This window comes from Enhydra lutris, unplaced genomic scaffold (genome assembly GCF_002288905.1).
Source record: "Enhydra lutris kenyoni isolate GAN:26980312 unplaced genomic scaffold, ASM228890v2 scaffoldscaffold41, whole genome shotgun sequence".
NCBI lineage: Eukaryota > Metazoa > Chordata > Mammalia > Carnivora > Mustelidae > Enhydra > Enhydra lutris.
The window spans coordinates 14,480,330-14,502,042 of NW_019154125.1; the positions used below are offsets into that span (position 1 = coordinate 14,480,330).

A 21,713-nucleotide genomic window follows, 5' to 3' on the forward strand; every position below is an offset into this window, starting at 1 on the left:
CTTGTAATAAGTCCATCACATTCGCTTACTTAGGCAGAGCAAAGTAGTGAAATCAAAACATAAATTAGTTTTTGTCAAAAGAACAAATAATCTAAATTTATCATCAGAATGTAAGTCGAGGTTTATTCACTACATCATTAGTGCCTTTCAGTAAAGTACTAATATTATGTTCTCTATATGTGAGATTCAAATTTCCTTTTCACTTACAAATATGGGACATTTCCAGGAAACAACTCTAACTGCTCCTCATGCTTACCCTCCTTCATCCTCCAGAATATTAAGAAAAAAAAAATTAAAGAAATATTTTATTAAGAAGTTTTGTCCGTAGTTGGCAAATACAGAAGACTAACATGCTTATTGATAGCTTATGGTATATTAATCTGAAATCTTTTATAGAAGCTTAAAATTGCAAATTATGGTGCTAATTGCCAAGATTAGGCCCTTTCTTGTAATATTAAGACTATGATTTTTTATGCCACTAGAATTTGTTTCATACTTATGTAGAATATTAGACTAAGAAAATGTGTAATATATGTAGAAAATATCAGAGCATCATGCAGATTGAATTTGCAAGAACATTGTCTTTGGATTCATAGAGACCTGGTTTAAATCTCTATTCCACCACTTATTAGTGATGAGAGCTTGTGAAAAGTATTTGAACAGCTTTAAATCTCAGAATACATATAAAATGAGAAAACACTACCTCCTTGTCGGAGTTGTTCAAAGGTGAAATTATATAGAATGTATCAAATGCCTAGTTCAGTTCTAGTGCATCATAGGTAATCAAAAAGTCTTACCTGTGGATAGATTTATTGTAACATTATCATTTCAGTTGTCAGCAGCATTATTAGATTGCACATATGCTCTGATCCAGCCCTGTGCTAAGCACTGAGACCCTAGATGAAAGAAATAGCTTCCTGAAGAGCCAGACAGCATGCAGGGAGCTGGCTGTAATCAGTGTGGAAAAGATTGTCATAGAGATGGGAATTGAATGTTATGGAAACACAGAGCTGAGAAATGGAAAGTATGTGTAAGAGTCACCCCAAGCTAGTGATAAAAGATGCCATTTGATCTTCTCTTGGAATTTTCTGAGTGTGATAAATTGAATGAAGTGGGAATGGCAGACAGTATCCCAGGGAGAGGGAAAGAAGCAGGAAGGCATGGGGTTGCATGGCAGGAGGGGGTAGAAAGGTGACAAGGGGAAGCTTTCAAAGGACCCTGTATGCCATGCAAGGGAGTTTGATCTTCATTCTCTGTAAAGCAAGAGAGTGACTCCAGGAAGACTTTTCTGTGAAATGCTAACCTGCACAAGCTGTCCTGGGAGAAGGAGAGGCTAGCAGCAAGGAATTCCATTCCACCACAATTCAGGTGAAGAAAGAAGAAGGGGAGATAGGCTCTTGGCAGTCTTTGCAACACTATATTCATTTTAAATGTTTCCTGTAAGCACGTCATCTACATTGAATAGACCTGGGAGCAAGTCTTGCTTTGTGACTCATTGGGGTCCCACTTCTCAACTTGCAGCTAACCTGTAAATTCATCACCAATTATAGAGTAGGAGCAATGTGTCCTTTTAAAATGTCCCCGTCACAGGGGCGCCTGGGTGGCTCAGTGGGTTAAAGCCTCTGCCTTCTGCTCAGGTCATGATCTCAGGGTCCTGGGATCGAGCCCCGCATCGGGCTCTCTGCTCAGCAGGGACCCTGCTTCCTCCTCTCTCTCTGCCTTCTTCTCTGCCTACTTGTGATCTCTGTCTGTCAAATAAATAAATAAAATCTTAAAAAAAAAAATAAAATAAAATGTCCCCGTCACAAAGTCTTCCTGAATCCTCTGGCTCTCATGTGTGATGAAGCAGACTGCATGTCATTGCCACACACAGCATTAGACTGGAATATAGATGCAGGCCCTCTGCTGCAGGACGCATACTCCTAGTGGCCAGTGCAAGGCATGACTGACCTCTGAGATGGACAGTGGCTCGCTCATATACTGCACATGGAGTGTTCACACACCTGGCTTTCTTTGTCCTCCTTTAATGCATTTGGGATGTTAACACTGAGTCTTCTGAAACCTAACAATGAGTCTTTATCCCTGCTTTGGGGAATGTTTGAACTGTGGGAACTTTGTGCAGCCTGGTACCTGGCCTTAGCCTGAGGAGAGCAGGACTGACCAGCATGAGTAGATGTGGGGAGGCCAGGAAGCTGACTACCTTACTTTCCTCTTAGGCTGCTAGGTGTCTGACTTTGCTCTGGCATTCGTAGTAAATTTATAAAACAGCAACCTCAGATTCATTCAACCACGAGCACAAAATAGATAAGTTGGAGTTGTGTTTACAGTCTCCATCTTTAAATTCATAGATAGCAGTTTGTCAGGAGCTGATTTTACTAAGGAGGGTGCCATGGCTTTCCATATGCCCGTTTACATACTTATTGCTTTACTCTCTCCTGTTACTTGTTACTTCTTTTCCTTTCTGTGTTATTTTGCAAGTGTGGTTTTAAGTTTGTTTCTAAAGCACTTCAGTCAAATTTAGAAACAAGTAGGGCATATCATTAAATCAACAAAATAACAGCTGAAAAAAAAATCAACAAAATAAATACTGCCCTGGAACATTAAAAACTCCATATTTCAGATAATTAGGACAGCTTAAGAATTGACTAAAGTGGAGAATCATAAAAATAATGCATACATATGTCCTCGGTATTTTAATTTTACACATTTGAGCACACATTAAGTCCTGTAACTTGCGCTTTGGGGCAGCAAGCGGGGAAGGTGCAAAGTCTGTGTTCTGGTTTTGTCATTGCTGGTTTAATACGGATCTGCTGATTAGAATTCAGAAGCTTGTGCCCAGGCTGAATCTTTTGTGTGTGTAAAAGTTTGTTTTGAAAGGGGAATAGGAATTTTCCAGGGAAGTGATGGTATGAATGCAGATTCCTTGTACATGTTTCTATCATTCCCCCATAGTAACATAACATGCAACTAATTGGCATTGATGTTTGATTCTCCATTTGACAACCCTTCCCAAAACACTGAATTTGGTCTTCACAGGAATAAGTACTCTCCTCTTTTACACAAAGGCTTCATTATTTTATGTAACATTTAATGAATTACGTAATCCAAATCACAAGTATGACTGTGATGAGCAAGTGGGTAAACTCTGCTGACTCCCAGGTGACAGCTCAACCAACAGCAGCTGCAGCTCAGACAGGAGCCTTTAACCCCAGGGTCATTAGCCATCATCTCTGTGGGCAGGAATGGGGAGCACCGGAATATGAGGGTTTCAGGGAAGAAGAGGTTGTTTAAAATAATTGGTATTTGCTGTACCTTGTACAAATTTTGCGATAGTTAAAAATATTTGGGACAAACTGGTGATTCACAGACCTGTACTAAAAAATAAAAAATTAAAAAAAATACAAAAAAATATTTGGGACATAGAGAAGGGCTACATGGGATAGTGTAAAACTAAGAGAAACCTCAGAGGGTGATGGGGGGATGAAAAGGTGGTGCCAGGAGGCCCAGGTTCCTTCTGTTGGACAGATTGAGTACTGCAATCTTGGACGACTTTAGATTAGCTTTTGTTCTCTTACCTATAAAGTGAGGTTGTTTCACTAAAATGTCCTTGAGGTCCTTTCAGGTCTAAGAGCATATATATATATATTTTTTTCAGTTAATGACTATGGATATAATAAAATGGTAATTCAGAAGGTGCTCTTTAATTAATAGTTTTAATTCACACATAGTATCTTCATATTCCAGAATATATCACCTCATCTTTATGTGTCATCTGGTATACAAAGCCAATGACTTTTCTTTATTTCAGTTAATTTTGAAGCCTTGGGTCAGTTTACCACCCAGAAGTAAAATCTAATTTTCCTTGTACCTTCACATTGGATCTTTAGGCAGCTATTAAAAAGCCAGAAAAACATGCAGAAGCCATGCTACAACTTTCCTCTTGAATGACCAACAGTTTTGCCATGAGGAATACCTGGTCTGTCACAAGAAAGCCACACCGGGGCATTGTTTTAGTCAGCTTTCAGTTCATTTCTGTAAGATTGGTGAGGTACTTTAGATTCTCCTCAAGGAGCTCAGAGCCTAGGGCGTGGGGAACTCACAAGTCACATAACCCTGTCATGTGACATGTGGAGCCACGGCAGTTAGGAGATCATGATGGATTCCTTCAAGAAAGTGGTGTCAAAGTTCTGTCCTCCATATTGTTTTCCACAGTGGTTGCATCACTTTACATTCCCATTAATAGTGCACCAGCGTTCCTTTATCTCCATGCCCTCACCAACACTTATTATTTCTTGTCTTTTTGCTGTGACCCATTCTGAGAGGTGTGAGGTGATATCTCATTGTGGTTTTGATTTGCATTTCCCAGATGATGAGTGATGTTGAGCATACAAACAAGCAAAGAACTCTTAAACAGAAAAGAAACTGATGGTTGCCAGAGGGGAGGGGGCTGGCAGGATGGATGAAATAAATAAAGGAGATTAAGAAGTATAAACTGCCAGTCATAAAATAAATAAGTCATGGAGAATGAAAAGTACAACGTGGGGAATATAGTCAGTAATGTTGTAATAACATTGTTTGGTGACAGATGGTGGCTATACTTATTATGGTGAGCACTGAGGAATGTGCAGAATTGTTAAATCAGTATGGTGTATACCTGAAATTAATATCACACTGCATGTTAACTATACTGCAAAACAAAACAAAACAAAACAAAACAGAACAAAAATAACTCAGTCTTAACAGAGGAGTGGCAGTTATCCATGAGCGACTGTCCTCTGAGAGGGCAGACGGAGGTCATTTGAGATATAAGAAATATGGAGGAAAGACCTGGCAGGCACCAGAGCTAGTGTGATTAGCAGGAGAAACTAGAAGCCATTGGTCTTGCTGACTTGTAGAGTGTGCTGCGTGGAAGCGTCTAATCTAGTAATTAGCATCTAACTCATCCCACTCCAAAGATATTAAGACTTATGGGTGAAATTGACACTTTTTCCCCAAGTGGAATCGTAGATAGAATCCAGATAGATAAAAAGAAAGGCAACAGGAGCTCTAGAAGAAGCAGACAGGAGCGGTATGAAACCCTTTGGCTTTTATTGTGCTCACTTCACTTTTCTTGGACCCAAAGACCTACAGCCTTTGCTAGGATTGTGAAATGCACAGGCTTCTTAACTTCCTCTAGTGCCAAGAGCTGCGGGAATTTCTTTCTTTTCCTCTCTGCTTCCCTGCCTTAGTTCTTTCCTTCTTCCTTCTCACCCTCTTTCCTTCCCTCCCTCTCACCGTCCCTCCCTCATTCCTTCCCCTTTTCTCTTTATCTTTTTCTTGTCAAAAATGTTTAAGTTTTCAGAGTTGTTTAAAGACTACATGAAAATGAATGATTTCTCTTTTTATAGGATTGTTTTCGCTCTAAAATATCATGCTGTTTCTTTTTATTCTTTGCAAGACATATAATGAGCTGAATGTGAGGATTAATTATCCACTGAGTGGAGAACATAAATTTTCAAACACAGAGAGGCCATTTTGATGGCTATTTTTGAATCCTCTTTTGAAAATGTGTGGATTTTTTGTGGATATGGTTACTTTTGTTCTTTAATAAATACAAGGTTATTTGTCTCCCATTATCACAGGGATGTGCAGCTGCCTCAGCTTTATTAAAGAATAGCTTACAATTCACTATTACATAATTTATATTCAGTACATGCATCTATTTAATAGCTGCTTCATTTGATACTATTAAAGAAACAAAAACACTTAGTTTTCCCCCCTTTCTCCATCCTGAGTACCATAAGGTCAGACTCTGCAATGTTGCCTTCTCAACAGCTTGTACCATCTGTCTCTATCCCGACACCTGAGGGAGGCTGCCCACCTTTTTTGTGTCTTGGCCTTCCTTTCTCAAGATTCCTGGCTCTCATTCTTCTAGATGTTTCTGAGCTTCCATATTCATACCTGCCTTAAAGGACTTTTCATCAACATCATCTCTTTACCTTTATTGAATGGTTAGTATGTTAGCAACTTTAGTTTCTGTGAAATAGTGATTCTTAGCCATTCCATGTTAGACCATTTAAAAAATAAGTTAGGAGTTATGAATCTTCTTTTGCAGAGAAATACAGCAAAATTATGTACCCCCAACTCTGCATGTATTTTTTATTTTATTTTTTTTTAAGATTTTATTTACTTATTTGTCAGAGAGAGAGAGAGGGAGAGAGAGCGAGCACAGGCAGACAGAATGGCAGGCAGAGGCAGAGGGAGAAGCAGGCTCCCTGACGGGCAATGAGCCCGATGTGGGACTCGATCCCAGGACGCTGGGATCATGACCTGAGCCGAAGGCAGCTGCTTAACCAACTGAGCCACCCAGGCGTCCCTGCATGTATTTTTTAGAGGACTCAGATTCCTAAAGCCACCTGTGGATACTGTTTTCTCCTATTAATTTAACAAACATTTGTTTGGAACCCATATTTATTTAACACCTCCCTTTTCCCCTTAGGGGTTCCCACTTGTGTGCAATGGGTGCTCCCCCACCTCCTATCTCAAAATGGTTGTTCCCTTAGCCAAAAACAGCCCCAAACTTGAAACTACCATCTGTTCTTAGTCCTAGCTCAACTGTCCTTGTCTCCTATCCCTTAGGAAGGAGTGACTTTGTTCTTTCAGTTACAGAAGGATACTAGACTGTTTAAATATAGTCAGGCCTCCAGAGGACCAGAATTTTCTCTCCACCTCTTATCTCTGTTCCTTTCTGCTCAGGATTTATTTTTCATTCTCCCTCAGCTCTCTTATCTCCTGTTTTATACATATGGTGCACCACAGACGGCTCTCTCTTAGCTCCCAAGGTCACATACAGCATTTCATGGCATAGCTCGCACAAGATGCCTGAGTATCATATTTTCTCTAAACAATAATTTTAGAAGTATACCATCTTATGCAATTATACCAAGTCATATTGCTTGACTCTAAATGCCATTTTCAGAGCCTTCCTTCGCCTGGTCATTTTCATTCCATCACATTTCTGCCTTTCGAGAGAACATATTAATTTAATGACTGGGTTCCAAGAGAATGTCCTTCTTGGTTGCAGATAAATTGTCTAATTTATCTTTGAGTCCCCAGAGATGAGCCCACGGCCAAGCGCAAGGCAACAGCTTTGTAGACACCGGATAGTCTGTTCAGGGAAGTGTGGCAGCCTGGAGAGGTTCATTTTAGTTCCCTAAGGGCCCTGGATTCGAAAACTATTCTTAGTTTGAACACCTTGGCCAGATGAAGTTTTCTTAGGTGTAAATTAGGTTTTTACACTTATCCATCCATACCAATTCTTTTTTTTTCATCAAATATTTAGAGTCCTCAATTAACTACAATATATGCTTATTTTATATACAAAGGAATAAATGTTACAGCCCAGCAAATATATGCGTTTCATTCTTGCATTACCTTAACCCCAATTTCAAAAAATTAAAAACTCATTCAATCAACCCTGTAGCCCTGAAACAAGGAAAACACAGGACTGAGCAAATAAAAAGTGACAAGAGGACAATTAAAAATCAGCCTGTCAGTCAGTTATACCCAGAGGTCCAGTTCTTAGAAGGCACTCAGGACCATTCATTTAGCAAAAATGGATTGCAAAATAATTAATTCAACACTTGAAAGCATGACATTTAATGACATTTCATTTAGCATCAGTTTTGTGGATTTTATAGTGATGAGTCTAGGTAATTGTGTTTTAGAAATGAATTCCTTTCAGAATCTGCTTTTATTCCTACCTTTGAAAATTGATGCTGTATTAGAATATTTTACAACGCTAATCATTTGACTGAAGAAATTTATACTGTATTATACATATATATTATACTAATGCATACTAATATCGTTATGATCATATACAAGATGATATTCTAATACTTTGTAGAGAACTTTGTAATGAACAAAATATATGCTTCATTTTATTTTTAAGTTCCATTTTGCTGAAAAAATTTATCTGGATGCAGTTTAATGTATTTTATCTAAATGCCCCAAAGCTGACTAAACTAAAATTACATTTTTAGTCATATGGTTGATGTAACACACACTAAGATGCATATTTTGAGTGTACAATATGATGACTTTGAAGAGTATTCATACCTATTTAATTGTCACCCAGTCAAGACCACATTTCCTCGCCTCAGAAACTCACTTCATGCTTTTTACTTTCACATGCTTTTTATTTTCCTACCTGGCCTTCCCCAGCAGCCACAGATCAGATTTTGATCACTGTTCAAGGACTTTGTGTAAATGGAATCATACTGTATGTTTTCTTTTAAGCTTGGCTTGTTGTTCATAGCATGTTTTTGAAAATTCATCCAGGTGTCAGGTGTGTCAATGGATGATATATTGTGTTGTTAATGTGAGTAGCATTATTTATATGAATGTACAAATATTTATTTATTCATTCACCTGAGGTGGCCATTGGGCTTTCTAGTTTTCACTATTCTCAATGATGCTGTTATGAAGACTTATATGCAAGTCTTTTTGTGATTTATGTATCCATTCCTGTTGAACAGAAATCTAACAGTGTCTTTTCTAGATTACTTTGGAACTCTATGTTAGTTTCTTCCTCAGGTTGGATATTTTCTACTAATTTTCCTTTCAAGTTCACTGACACTTCTGCTGTCTTCAATCTCCTCTTCAATACAAACAAGTAAAATTTTCATTTCAGTTACATTAGTTCTAAAATTTACATTTTTTAAGGTTCCTAATTCTCTGTTGACATTTATCTAAATATTAACTCATTAAGAACACAACATATTTAATTTTAAAAATACATAGATAATAATGGCTTTAAGGTCCTTTCCTGATCAATTCAACATCACAGCCATTCTTTTGGAGTTGATTACTATTGACTACTTATTATTAGCCCCAGGGGTACAGGTCTGTGAATTGCCAAGTTTACACTCTTCACAGCACTCACCATAGCACATACCTGCCCCAATGTCCAAATCCAACCACCCTCTCTCTACCCCTCTCCCCCCAGCAACCCTCAGTTTGTTTTGTGAGATTAAGAGTCTGTTATGGTTTGTCTCCCTCCCGATCCCATCTTGTTTCATTTTTTCCTACCCTACCCCCTAAACTCCCATGTTGTCTCTCAAATTCTTTATATTGGGGAGATCATATGATAATTGTCTTTCTCTGATTGACTTATTTTGCTCAGCATAATACCTTCTAGTTCCATTCATGTCATCGCAAATGGCAAGATTTCATTTCTTTTGATGGCTGCATAGTATTACATTGTATATATATACCACATCTTCTTTATCCATTCATCTGTTGATGGACATCTAAGTTCTTTCCATAGTTTGGTTATTGTAGACATTGCTGCTATAAACATTCAGGTGCACATGCCCCTTCAGATCACTACATTTGTATCTTTAGGGTAAATAATGCAATTGGTGAGTCATAGGGTATCTCTATTTTCAACTTTTTGAGGAACCTCCATGCTGTTTTCCAGAGTGGTTGCACCAGCTTGCATTCCCACCATTCCCACCTGTCATTTCCTGACTTGTTAATTTTAGCCACTCTGACTGCTATGAGATGGTACCTCATTGTGGTTTTGATTTGTATTTCCCTGATGCCGAGTGATCTGAAGCACTTTTTCATGTGTCTTTTGGCCATCTGGATGTCTTCTTTGCAGAAATGTCTGTTCATGTCCTCTACCCATTTCTTGATTGGATTATTTGTTCTTTGGGTGTTGAGTTTGATAAGCTCATTATAGATTTTGGATACTAGCCCTTTATCTGATATGTCATTTGCAAATATCTTCTCCCATTCTGTCAGTTGTCTTTTGGTTTTGTTAACTGTTTCCTTTGCTGTGCAAAAGCTTTTGATCTTGATGAAGTCCCAATAGTTCATTTTTGCCCTTGCTTCCCTTGTCTTTGGTGATGTTCCTAGGAAGAAGTTGCTGTGGCTGAGGTCGAAGAGGTTGCTGCCTGCTTTATCCTCAAGGATTTTCATGGATTCCTGTCTCACATTAAGGTCTTTCATCCATTTTGAGTCTATTTTTGTGTGTCGTGTAAGGAAGTGGTCCAAATTCATTTTTCTGCATGTGGCTATCCAATTTTCCCAACACCATTTATTGAAGAGGCTGTCTTTTTTCCATTGGACATTCTTTCCTGCTTTGTCAAAGATTAGTTGACCATAGAGTTGAGGGTCTATTTCCGGGCTTTCTAGTCTGTTCCACTGATCTATGTATCTGTTTTTGTGCCAGTACCATACTGTCTTGATGATGACAGCTATATAGTAGAGCTTGAAGTCTGGAATTGTGATGCCACCAACTTTGGCTTTCGTTTTCAACATTCCTCTGCCTATTTGAGGTCTTTTCTGGTTCTGTATAAATTTTAGTATTATTTGTTCCATATCTTTGAAAAAAAATGATGGTATTTTGATAGGGATTGCATTAAATGTGTAGATTGCTTTAGGTAGCATAGACATTTTCACAATATTTGTTCTTCTAATCCATGAGCATGGAACATTTTTCCATTTCTTTGTGTCTTCGTCAATTTCTTTCATGAGTACTTTATAGTTTTCTAAGAACAGATTCTTTTCCTCTTTGATTAGATTTATTCCTAGGTATCTTATGGTTTTGGGTGCAACTATAAGTGGGATTGACTCCTCAATATCTCTTTCTCCTATGTTGTTGGTGTATAGAAATGCAACTGATTTCTGTGCGTTGATTTTATATCCTGACACTTTACTGAATTCCTGTGTAAGTTCTAGCAGATTTGGAGTGGAGTCTTTTGGATTTTCCACATAAAGTATCATATCATGTGCAAAGAATGGTAGTTTGACTTCTTCTTTGCCAATTTGGATGCCTTTAACTTCTTCTTGTTGTCTGATTGCTGAGGCTATGACTTCTATTACTATGTTGAATAGCAGCAGTGATAATGGACATCCCTGATGTGTTCCTGACCTTAGCAGAAAAGCTCTCAGTTTTTCTCCATTGAGAATGATATTCACTATAGGTTTTTCATAGATGGCTTGATGATACTGAGATATGTACTCTCTATCCCTACACTCTAAAGAGTTTTGATCAAGAAAGGGTAGTGTACTTTTTCAAATGCTTTTTCAGCATCTACTGAGAGTATCACATCATCTTTTTTTTTCTAATTTTAATGTATTTTATCACATTGATTGATTTGCAGATGTTGAACCAACCTTGTAGCCCAGGAATAAATCCCACTTGGTCGTGGTGAATAATCCTTTTCATGTACTGTTGGATCTTATTGGCTAGTATTTTGGTGAGAATTTTCGCAACTCTGTTCGTCAAGGATATTGGCCTGTAGCTCTCTTTTTTGATAAGGCCTTTGTCTGGTTTTGGGTAATGCTGGCCTCATAAAATGAGTTTGGAAGTTTTCCTTTCATTTCTATTTTTTTGGAACAGTTTCAGGAGAATAGGAATTAATTCTTCTTTAAATGCTTGGTAGAGGGGCACCTGGGTGGCTCAGTGGGTTAAGCCTCTGCCTTCAGCTCAGGTCATGATCTCAGGATCCTGGGATCGAGCCCCGCATCGGGCTCTCTGCTCAGCAGTGAACCTACTTCTCCCTCTCTCTGCCTGCATCTCTGCCTACTTGTGATCTCTCTCTTTCTCTGTCAAATAAATGAATAAAATCTTTAAAAAAAAATAAATAAATGCTTGGTAGAATTTCCCTGGGAAGCCATCTGGCCCTTGGCTCTTGTTTTTTGGGAGATTTTTGATGACTGCTTCAATCTCCTTACTGGTTATGGGTCTGTTCAGGTTTTATATTTCCTCCTGGTTCAGTTTTGGTAGTTTATACATCTTTAGGAATGCATCCATTTCTTCCAGATTGTCAAAATTGCTCACGTATAGTTGCTCATAATATGTTCTTATAATTGTTTGTATTTCTTTGGTGTTGGTTGTCATCTCTCCTCTTTCATTCATTATTTTATTTATTTGGGTCCTTTCTCTTTTCTTTTTGATAAGTCTGTCCAGAGGTTTATCAATCTTATCAATTCTTTCAAAGAACCAGCTCCTAGTTTCGTTGATTTGTTCATTTTTTTAAAATTTTTGGTTTCTATTTCATTGATTTCTACTCTGATCTTTATTATTTCTCTTCTCCTGCTGGATTTTGGCTTTCTTTGCTGTTCTTTCTCCAGCTCCTTTAGGTGTAGGATTAGGTTTTGTGTTTGAGACATTTCTTGTATTTTGAGAAAGGCTTGTATCACTGTACATTTTACTCTCAGGACTGCCTTTGCTGTGTCCCACAGATTTGGAACCATTGTGCTTTCATTATCATTTGTTTCCAAGATTTTTTTCATTCCTTCTTTAATTTCCTGGTTGACCCATTCATTCTTTAGTAGGATGCTCTTTAGCCTCCATGTATTTAGGTTCTTTCCAAATTTCCTCTTATGATTGAGTTCTAGCTTCAGAGCATTGTGGTCTGAAAATATGCAGGGAATGATCCCAATCTTTTGGTACCAGTTGATACCTGATTTGTGACACAGAATGTGATCTATTCTGGAGAATGTTCCATGTGCACTAGAGAAGAATGTGTATTTTGTTATTTTGGGATGGAATGTTCTGAGTATATCTGTGATGTCCATCTGGTCCAGTATGTCATTTAAGGCCTTGATTTCCTTGTTGATCTTTTGCTTGGATGATCTGTCCATTTCAGTGAGGGGAGTGTTAAAGTCCCCTACTATTACTATATTATTGTCAATGTGTTTCTTTGATTTTGTTATTAACTGGTTTATATGGTTGGCTGCTCGCATGTTAGGGGCATAGATATTTAAAATTGTTAGATCTTCTTGTTGTACAGGCCCTTTGAGTATGATATAGTGTCCTTCCTCATGTCTTATTATAGTCTTTGGCTTAAAATCTAATTGATCTGATATAAGGATTGCCACCCCAGCTTTCTTTTGATGTACATTAGTATGGTAAATTGTTTTCCACCCCCTCACTCTAAATCTGGAGGTGTCTTTGGGTCTAAAATGAGTTTCTCATAGACAGCATATAGATGGGTTTTGTTTTTTTATCCATTCTGATACCCTGTGTCTTTTGATTGGGGCATTTAGCCCATTAACATTCAGGGTAACTATTGAGAGATATGAGTTTAGTGCCATTGTATTGCCTATAAGGTGACTGTTACTGTATATTGTCTGTTCCTTTCTGACCTACTACTTTTAGGGTCTCTCTTTGCTTAGGGGACCCCTTTCAATATTTCCTGTAGAGCTTGTTTGGTGTTTGCAAATTCTTTCAGTTTTTGTTTGTCCTGGAAGCTTTTAATCTCTCCTTCTATTTTCAATGATAGCCTAGCTGTATATAGTATTCTTGGCTGCATGTTTTTCTCATTTAGTGCTCTGAATATATCATGCCAGCTCTTTCTGGCCTGCCAGGTTTCTGTGGATAAGTCTGCTGTCAATCTAATATTTTTACCATTGTACGTTACAGTCTTTTATACCAGGCTGCTTTCAGGATTTTCTCTTCATCACTGAGACTTGTAAGTTTTACTATTAGATGATGGGGTGTGGACCTATTCTTATTGATTTTGAGGGGGCTTCTCTTCGCCTCCTGCATTTTGATGCTTGTTCCCTTTGCCATATTAGAGTAACTCTCTACATAATTTGCTCCAATATACCTTCTGCTCCCCTCTCTCTTTTTTCTTCTTCTGGAATCCCAATTATTTTAATGTTGTTTTGTCTTATGGTATCACTTATCTCTCGAATTCTCCCCTCATGGTCCAGTAGTTGTTTGTCTCTCTTTTGCTCAGCTTCTTTATTCTCCATCATTTAGTCTTCTATATCACTAATTCTCTCCTCTGCCTCATTTATCCTAGCAGTGAGAGCCTCCATTTTTTATTTTACCTCATTAATAGCTTTTTTTTTAAATTTCAGCTTTGTTAGATTTTAGTTCTTTTATTTCTCCAGAATGGGCTTTTATTTCTCCAGACAGGGTTTCTCTAAGATCTTCCATGCCTTTTTTGAGCCCAGCTAGCACTTTGAGAATTGTCATTCTGAACTCTAGATCTGACATTTTACTAACGTCCATATTGATTAGGTCCCTATCCTTCGGTATTGCCTCTTGTTCTTTTTTTGGTGGTGAGTTTTTCTGCCTTGTCATTTTATCCAGATAATGATATATGAATGAGAGAATAAAATACTTAAAGTGTGGCAAAGACCCCAGAAAAATGTGCATAACCAAATTAGAAGAGACCCCAAATTGTGGGGAGAAGAAAGGGGGTAAAAAGAGGTTAGAAAAAAAAAAACTTTAAGAAAATATCTTAGACTGGTGAATAGAGCAGTCACCCACTTAATTTTGGGTGTATTTTGGTCTCTTAGAAGAAACTACCTCCCAAAATTTTAAAGAAAGAAAAAAAATGTGTGTATATATATATATATATATATATATAGTACCCAAAAATAAGGGTAAACATGATGAAAGGATGGATTATGACTGTAAGATGAAAATTAAAAAAAAAAATCAAAAAAGGAGTTATATAAGATAAGTTAGTTGGGAAAAGAAGGAAAAAGAAATTGGAGAGAATTTTCTCAGGCTGGAGACTAGAACAAAGCCCTGTGCTAGATTTAGGGTATATTTTGTTCTATTAGAAGAAGTTGTATCGCAAAATTTTTTAGAAGAAAAAATTTTTTTTGTATACAAAAAATTAAGTTAGATATAATGAAGGATAAAATATGACTATAATAATGAAAGTTCCAAAATATTTTTTAAGAAAGCTATTGTTAAGAAAAACTGGTTAAAAAATGTTAAAAGAGGGCGCCTGGATTGCTCAGTGGGTTAAAGCCTCTGCCTTCGGCTCAGGTCATGATCTCAGGGTCCTGGGATCAAGGCCCGCATTGGGCTCTCTGCTCAGCAAGGAGCCTGCTCCCCCCCCTCTCTCTATCTGCCTCTCTGCCTACTTGTGATTTCTGTTTGTCAAATAAATAAATAAAAAATCTTTAAAAAATGTTAAAAGAGGAAAGAGTAAAAGTAAAAAAATTGGAGTAAGAAAAAAAATAAAATTGAAAAAATTAATTAACTTTGCAAGACTAAAGAATCATGGGGAGAAAGCCATGAATTCCATGCTCTGCTTTCCCATCCTCTGGAATTCCACTGTTCTTGATAAGTGAGCTTGGTCTTGGCTGGATTTCTTGCTGATGTTCTGGGGGAGGGGTCTGTTGTAGTGATTCTCAAGTGTCTTTGCTGGAGGCAGGATTGCACCGCCCTTGCCAGGGCCTGGCTAAGTAATCTGCTCTGGTTCACTCTCGGGAGTTTTTGTTCCCTGAATGCTTTCCATAGAGCTCTGGAGGACAGGAGTGAAAATGGTGGCCTCCCAATCTCTAGCCTGAGGAGCTGAGAGCTCGGGGCCCCACACCTCAATGCACCCTGGGAGAAAAGCGCTGAATTACTCCTGTCTCCCTGGTCTGTGGCTATGCTCTGAGCTCACCTGACCTGTGACTGAGTGTTTCTGTCTCTGGCACACAGCCCCGTTTGGAATCTCCAAACCCTGCAGATCTTTGCTTCTCTCCCGGGGGGTCTTCCCGGATCTGCCACTTGTAGGGTCACTGCTCAAAGAGCAGTGGCCCTCTGTGCAATGGATCACAGTTTAAGATAACTCAGAGCTGAGAGCTCACTCCTCTGCTCCATCTCTGTTGCTGTCTTCCCTGCTCTAATACCTGTGAGCTCTGCTGTAGTCGGACACCCTCAATCCTTCTGTGACCCCATGGGACCTGAGATTATGCTGTTCCCATGAGGGCTCCACCGCCCTTTAGCCTCTGGAGTGATGTCCCTCAGTGGAGCAGACTTCTTAAAGTTCTGATTTTATGCTCTGTTGCTCCTCCACTTGTCGGGAGCTTGCCCCTCCCCCTGCACTCTATCTTTTTGTCTGCTCAGATTCACCCTTCCATATGTCCTACCTTTCAGAAAGTGGTCGATTTTCTGTTTCTAGAATTGCTGCTCTTCTTCTCTTTGCTATCCTGTTGGATTTGTAGGTGTTCGGAATGGTTTGATAAACTATCTAGCTGATCTCCTGCTACCTGATGTCATGTCAGCTACTCCTCCTCCACCATCTTGACTTCTCCCTCTGTCTCATAACTTTTAAATGCATATAAACTACTGTGATTCCACCTTGGACTCGGATAGGCTTTGCTTTATGCTTTGTCTGATTGGAAATGTGGAAAACTCAAGGTGTTATGCTAACGTCACTGACTTGGGAGAACCAATCTCCAAACTCCATTTTCCATGCAGTTGCTAGGCTTTAGGCTTTCTTAAAGTAGGTTTTATCCTTGTAAAGTTAGATCTTATTCTAAGACTTGGCATGTTGTACCTTGGCTATTTGTCTGGGGTGTTACTAGGTTTTTAAGGGGCTCTTCCTGTTCTGATTCAATGCCCTGTGGTAGTTGCTCTCAGTAAGATTCAGGTAGTTCTTTCTGCTCAGATGCTGACTGGCCCTTCTCCAGAACTGTGGGACACCTCATGTCAGGGCCTGCCCCACTCCTTTCTCTGTTTCAGCCACTTCAGCTGCTCTTAATTCTCATGGGGACCATTCAGCTCAGCCTCACTGTGAATTCTAACATAGGTTTGGTTAAATTCTAGCAATCTGCATGGCCTTGAGGAAATTTCCCCCAGGCAGAAAGCTGGGCCCTTGTCACAAGTTTCCCTTTCCTCAGGTTTCTTAGTTTTGTGCTGCCTATTGTCCAATGTCTGAAAACCAGGCACTCTAATGTTTTGATCTCTTTTATGGTTATTTGTGTTGGAAAGACTAGTATCTTTCCAGTTATAACACCATTGCCAGAAATAGAATTTAACATTCATTCTAAATTATGTAGTTTTTCTCCCCTACAATTTAGCCTTAGTGCAATTGTTTAAACAAAAGTTTTGACCTTCCTTAATTAAGTCTATATTTTAGGTTTCTCTCTACTTCCACCTGGTTTTCTATAGCCCTTTTATGTGTTTTCCTGCACTGTTTTCTTATAGCATCAGAATTATTGCAGAGCACAAATTAGAGCATATCACTTCTCTGCTTAAAACATCATGGGATTTTCTCTTTCCAATTAGGTTAAGAAAAATATTGTATTTGAGGACTAATCTGTTCAGATTCTGGTACTAATCTAAATTTTCAGCCATGTTTCTTATTTTCCAAACCAAACCTGACACTACACTTTAACTATAATGTTATTCACTTTCTCCCTTTCCCTGAGAATGCCATGATCTTTCTGGCATTTATACCTTTGCATAAGCTATTCCTTCTTCCTGGAAAACAGAAGTATCCTTTATCTACTTGGGTAAGACCACCTCAGTCTTCCAGACTCAATTCAAGGTTTTTGAGTTTTGCTACCTCTGTAGAGTCAAGTTTTCTCTCTTTCTCTAAACTTTTCCTCAGTGGTCTGTTAGCACTTAGTTCTTATTTATAGTAAAACACTTCTTATTGTAACTGTTTACATACTCAGCTTTTTCATTAAACTGTGAACATTCTCAAGAAAATTACCATATTTCCAGGGTGCTAGGGTGGCTCAGTCAGTTAAGTGTCCAACTCTTTGTTTTGGTTGAGGTCATGATCTCAGGGTTGTGGGGTTGAGCACTGCTCAGCGCAGTCAGCTTGAGATTCTGTCTCCCTCTCCCTCTGTGTCTACCCTGCTCTCTCTCTCTCCTTCTTTAAAATAAATAAATAAATCTTAAAAAAAAAAAAAAGAAAAAGAAAAATAACATATCTCTTTAAACTTTCTAGACTTCATGTCTAACAATGTCTAGTTCTTAGTAAATATTTATTAAATAGACAAAGGGTTAATGAATAGATTACACGAGCTTTTTTTTTTTTTTTTTTTTTGCTTTATTTTGTTTTGGTTTTGAGGTAGTTGCTTTGGGTTTTAGGGGTTTAGACCATGTAACTCTTAATAAGTAAATTTAAATTGAAATACATTTTAATATATTACACAAATAAATTTAAATGTATCTTAAACTACAACTACAAAAAAAAAAACCAACTCTGAAAAAAGAAGTGTAATTCATTTGTGATTTTAACATGAACATGACCATTGGGACTTACTTGAAACTCCCTTCTAGTTAAGGAACTAAAATCTGAATTTTAAACAGGTATGCTTATTTTTTCTTATTTTGTAAGGACTTCTGACCATGAATAGTCCTCAGTAGATAAGCACTTAAAGGACAATAGTAGACTAAAACATTTTATTAGCTTTTTATTTATGAGCCCAAATCCTAAATAAAATATTTTGGTTAAGTATCAGGCCTGATTTGTATGGGTTCATACATGACTTTTCTGTGAAGACCACCTTAAAATGGCTATGGCAAAAACATTCATTAAAATATTAAAAAATAAAATGTAACCAGCAGGTTCTTTCTCAGCTTTCAAGTGGAAAAGTTAGTTTTCAGAAGCTAAAAATATGATCAGTTCCCTGTCTTTCCTACTGTGAACTAAAGATAGAAAATTGCTTTATTACAAGCTCTTGAGGAAAAAGCAGGGATTATTGGAATTAATATTTTGACTAACATATACATTGTTTATTTGCTTTTTTATTATTTTCTTCCCAATTCATGTTCACATATATGTAGATCTCATAGTATTCAGTTATCACTGAGTTATGTGGAAATACAGGCAGCATACATTCTGCTGAGGAAGGTCTTTGGGAACAGTGGGTCATCCCAGGTCCATGTGTCACACTGTCCCAGAACACACACACACAATGATGCTGTCAGTGGGACATCTCAACACACAGTATCTGCCTTGACATGACATGTGCAAAGGGAAAAGAACTGCAGCTTAGCCATTTCGATCACAAATCAAATATAATGAAGGCTATATTTATATTCCCCATCAAGTCTTTCCCTTTTTTTCTCAGGACTGTGGGTGGTCTGCTGAAGCCGATTTTCCTGACTGTGAGCCTGTTTATTGCCAATCTATAGAACAGATTTATTTCTCAGCCAAGTGGAACTAAGATCCATTAGTGTCAGTACCTGGAGTAAGAAAGGCATATGTAGCCATAATTTGTTATAATCTTATATAATCTTCCCTTAGAAAATGAAGAAAGGAGCAATGGGGTAGCTATGGAATTATATTGTGACAGTCCCATTATCCAATGACATTATGCTGGTGATTTAGAAGCAGGCAGGCTAACTGCCCTGAAAGTCAATTGAAGTAAGTATGGGTCTCATTAGGCAGTAATAGATTTTTTTTTTAAAGTTTTCCAAAGCTATTTTTTTCTCTTCTGAAAAAAAAAAAAAGGAAAAAAGAAAGTAATAACAGCCATGTGTTGCTCGTTTTCCAATATATCTTGTCCTACTGTGATGTTTCCTACCATTCATATTTCTTCAGTTACTCTATGATAGTGTTATCACCCAATGATTTGGAAACCAAATCGTATCATGTCTGTTAATCATTCCATGTCATCCCTTCCATAATTTCACCTTTTATTTTTAAATTAAACGTACACTTCTGGGCACCTGGGTGGCTCAGTGGGTTAGGCCTCTGCCTTCAGCTTGGGTCATGATCTCAGGGTTCTGGGACCGAGCCCTGCATCGGGCTTTCTGCTTTGCAGGGAGCCTGCATCCCCCCAAACCCCCCACTCCCGCGCCTCCTCTCTGCCTACTTGTGATTTCTTTCTCTGTCAAATAAATAAATAAAATCTTTTTTAAAAAAGTACACTTTGAAAAAATTTTGGTTGTTTCTTTTGTCCCATAATTTTCTTAATTTCTTTTTAAAAATTTCTTTAATTTAGTAAATTCTTATTTTTGAAAACTTCCTTTTTCAGTGATTTAACTTTTCTGTTTGTATGAAGATTATTGGTCCTCTTAGTATCATATCAATTCCACAGACATTTGTTAGGTTACTGTGATTTATAAACCAGGGCTGGGAAAGAGGAGGCAGTGCAGGTGAATTAAATGACATTTCCACATTTAACAATCTCTCAAGTGTGATTTTAAGAATCTGTTAAACTACATTTCAGGAATCATGAGGGCTGTTTTGTGATTTGCTCAGTATCTGGAACAGTGTTTACAAAGTTAGGGGACGATCCAGAATTGCAAGCCTTAAAGTGTATACACACACACGTTTCAGAAGCACATGTGACCATGTGGACACATTGCAAGCTCTTTCTCAGGCCTGGGGAAGTAGGGGGACCCTGGTAGTTCCAGTTCTGAAGAGTTATTTTCATTTGCTTCATGATAAATCTGCCTCTGACTCAGTAACTAGACCTACCTACCACATATATTTTCCTTGCCCAAGCACATATTTCTTTGTATGTACATCTTTGCAACATGTGAGACAGACATACAATGATCATTGTGTCTTTTTGTTTCTGTCCCAATATGCACCTTGGGGTTTTCCAATGACAATAGGTAATTGGTCATGAGAAAGAGGCCCAATTCCTTGGGGAGCTCTTGGGCAGGCATAGGACTTCCAGGCATTTGTGACCATAGGACTAGGGCCATATACATCCAGACACTCAAAAATGAAAGACAGAACTATGAGTGATAAAATTTCAGAGTAAATGTGAATACTCCTCAAGCCAGACTCACACAGGTTTTGGCAAACTATAGCCTACAGGCTGGCCACTTATTCTTATAGTTTTATTGTTACACAGCCATAACCATTTATTTGCATATTATCTGTGGTCAGTTTCCCACTATAATAGCAGGGTTGAGTAGTTGCAGTAAAGATTCTGTGGCCTGAAAAACCAAAAATATTTGTTATCCACTATGTAAGAACAAGGTTGCTTATGCCTGTGAATAAAAACACAATAGAAGAATGTTATCCTTTGATGAATTTCCCTAATTTCTCTCAAGACTCAGGGATGATACCACTCATTTTACACTTGTAATTTTCTCATATCAAAATGAGACAGTCACATATCAAAATATCCCTAAATGGAAGTTATGTCTTTCTTGTTGATCTTTTAAATTTTATGGATTTTATAAGGCAACAATTTAATATATGAGGTTCTATTTTTGAATAGTTCTTCATGTTCTAAAATGAATAGAGTATTTCAAGTGAATCTTTTCTATATATGCCATGAAGACTTATATACTTTCTACGCCATTATCTTGTGAACTTGTGTTAACTTTCCCAAAGACACACATTTGGCAAGTAGAGAATACAAACTTTAATCTTAATTTATCTGATTAAAAAGTCTAGGCTTTATCCATTGCCAAACTAGTGCAATATACAGCTATGTGTTCATTTCCTGAGACTGATGCAACAAATACCACAAATATGGTGTCTTAAAATGACATAAATTAGTTATCTTACAGTTTTAGAGGTGAGAAGTGAAATATGTCTCATTGGGCTAAAATCGTGATGTCCCTTTCTCCAGGCTCCAGGGGAGAGATCCATCTCCTTGCTTTTCCAGCTTCTAGAGACAACCTGCCTGCATTGCTTGGTCTGTGCCCCTTCTCCCATCATCGGGGCCAACAATGATGGTTGAGTTTCTAACATCATATCCTTCTGGTACTCTTCTGTAGTCAACTCTCTCTGACCTACTCTTAAGTTTATTGTCACCTTGAAGGACCTGTGTGATCACACAGGTAATCCACAGTCATCTCCCATCTCAACATCCTCAATTTACTCATATTTACAACACCTCTTGTGCTATGATAGTTAAAATATTTCCAGTTTATAGAGATTAGGGCATGCTCATCTTTGTCGTGGAAGGGGAGGTAAAAGGTGTATGGTTACTATGCAAAACTTACTATTGTCAATATTTTCTTTGCTTTACTTCTTAAAATTGTTTGTGGT

General features: G+C 37.9%; 1 protein-coding gene across 1 annotated transcript in view; it reads left to right on the plus strand.

Annotated features, from left to right (window-relative positions):
• LOC111155452 (peroxidasin like) overlaps positions 1-21,713 on the plus strand; it is a 446,194-nt gene that overhangs the window by 373,055 nt on the left and 51,426 nt on the right. The gene's annotated exons all lie outside the window — the stretch shown is intronic.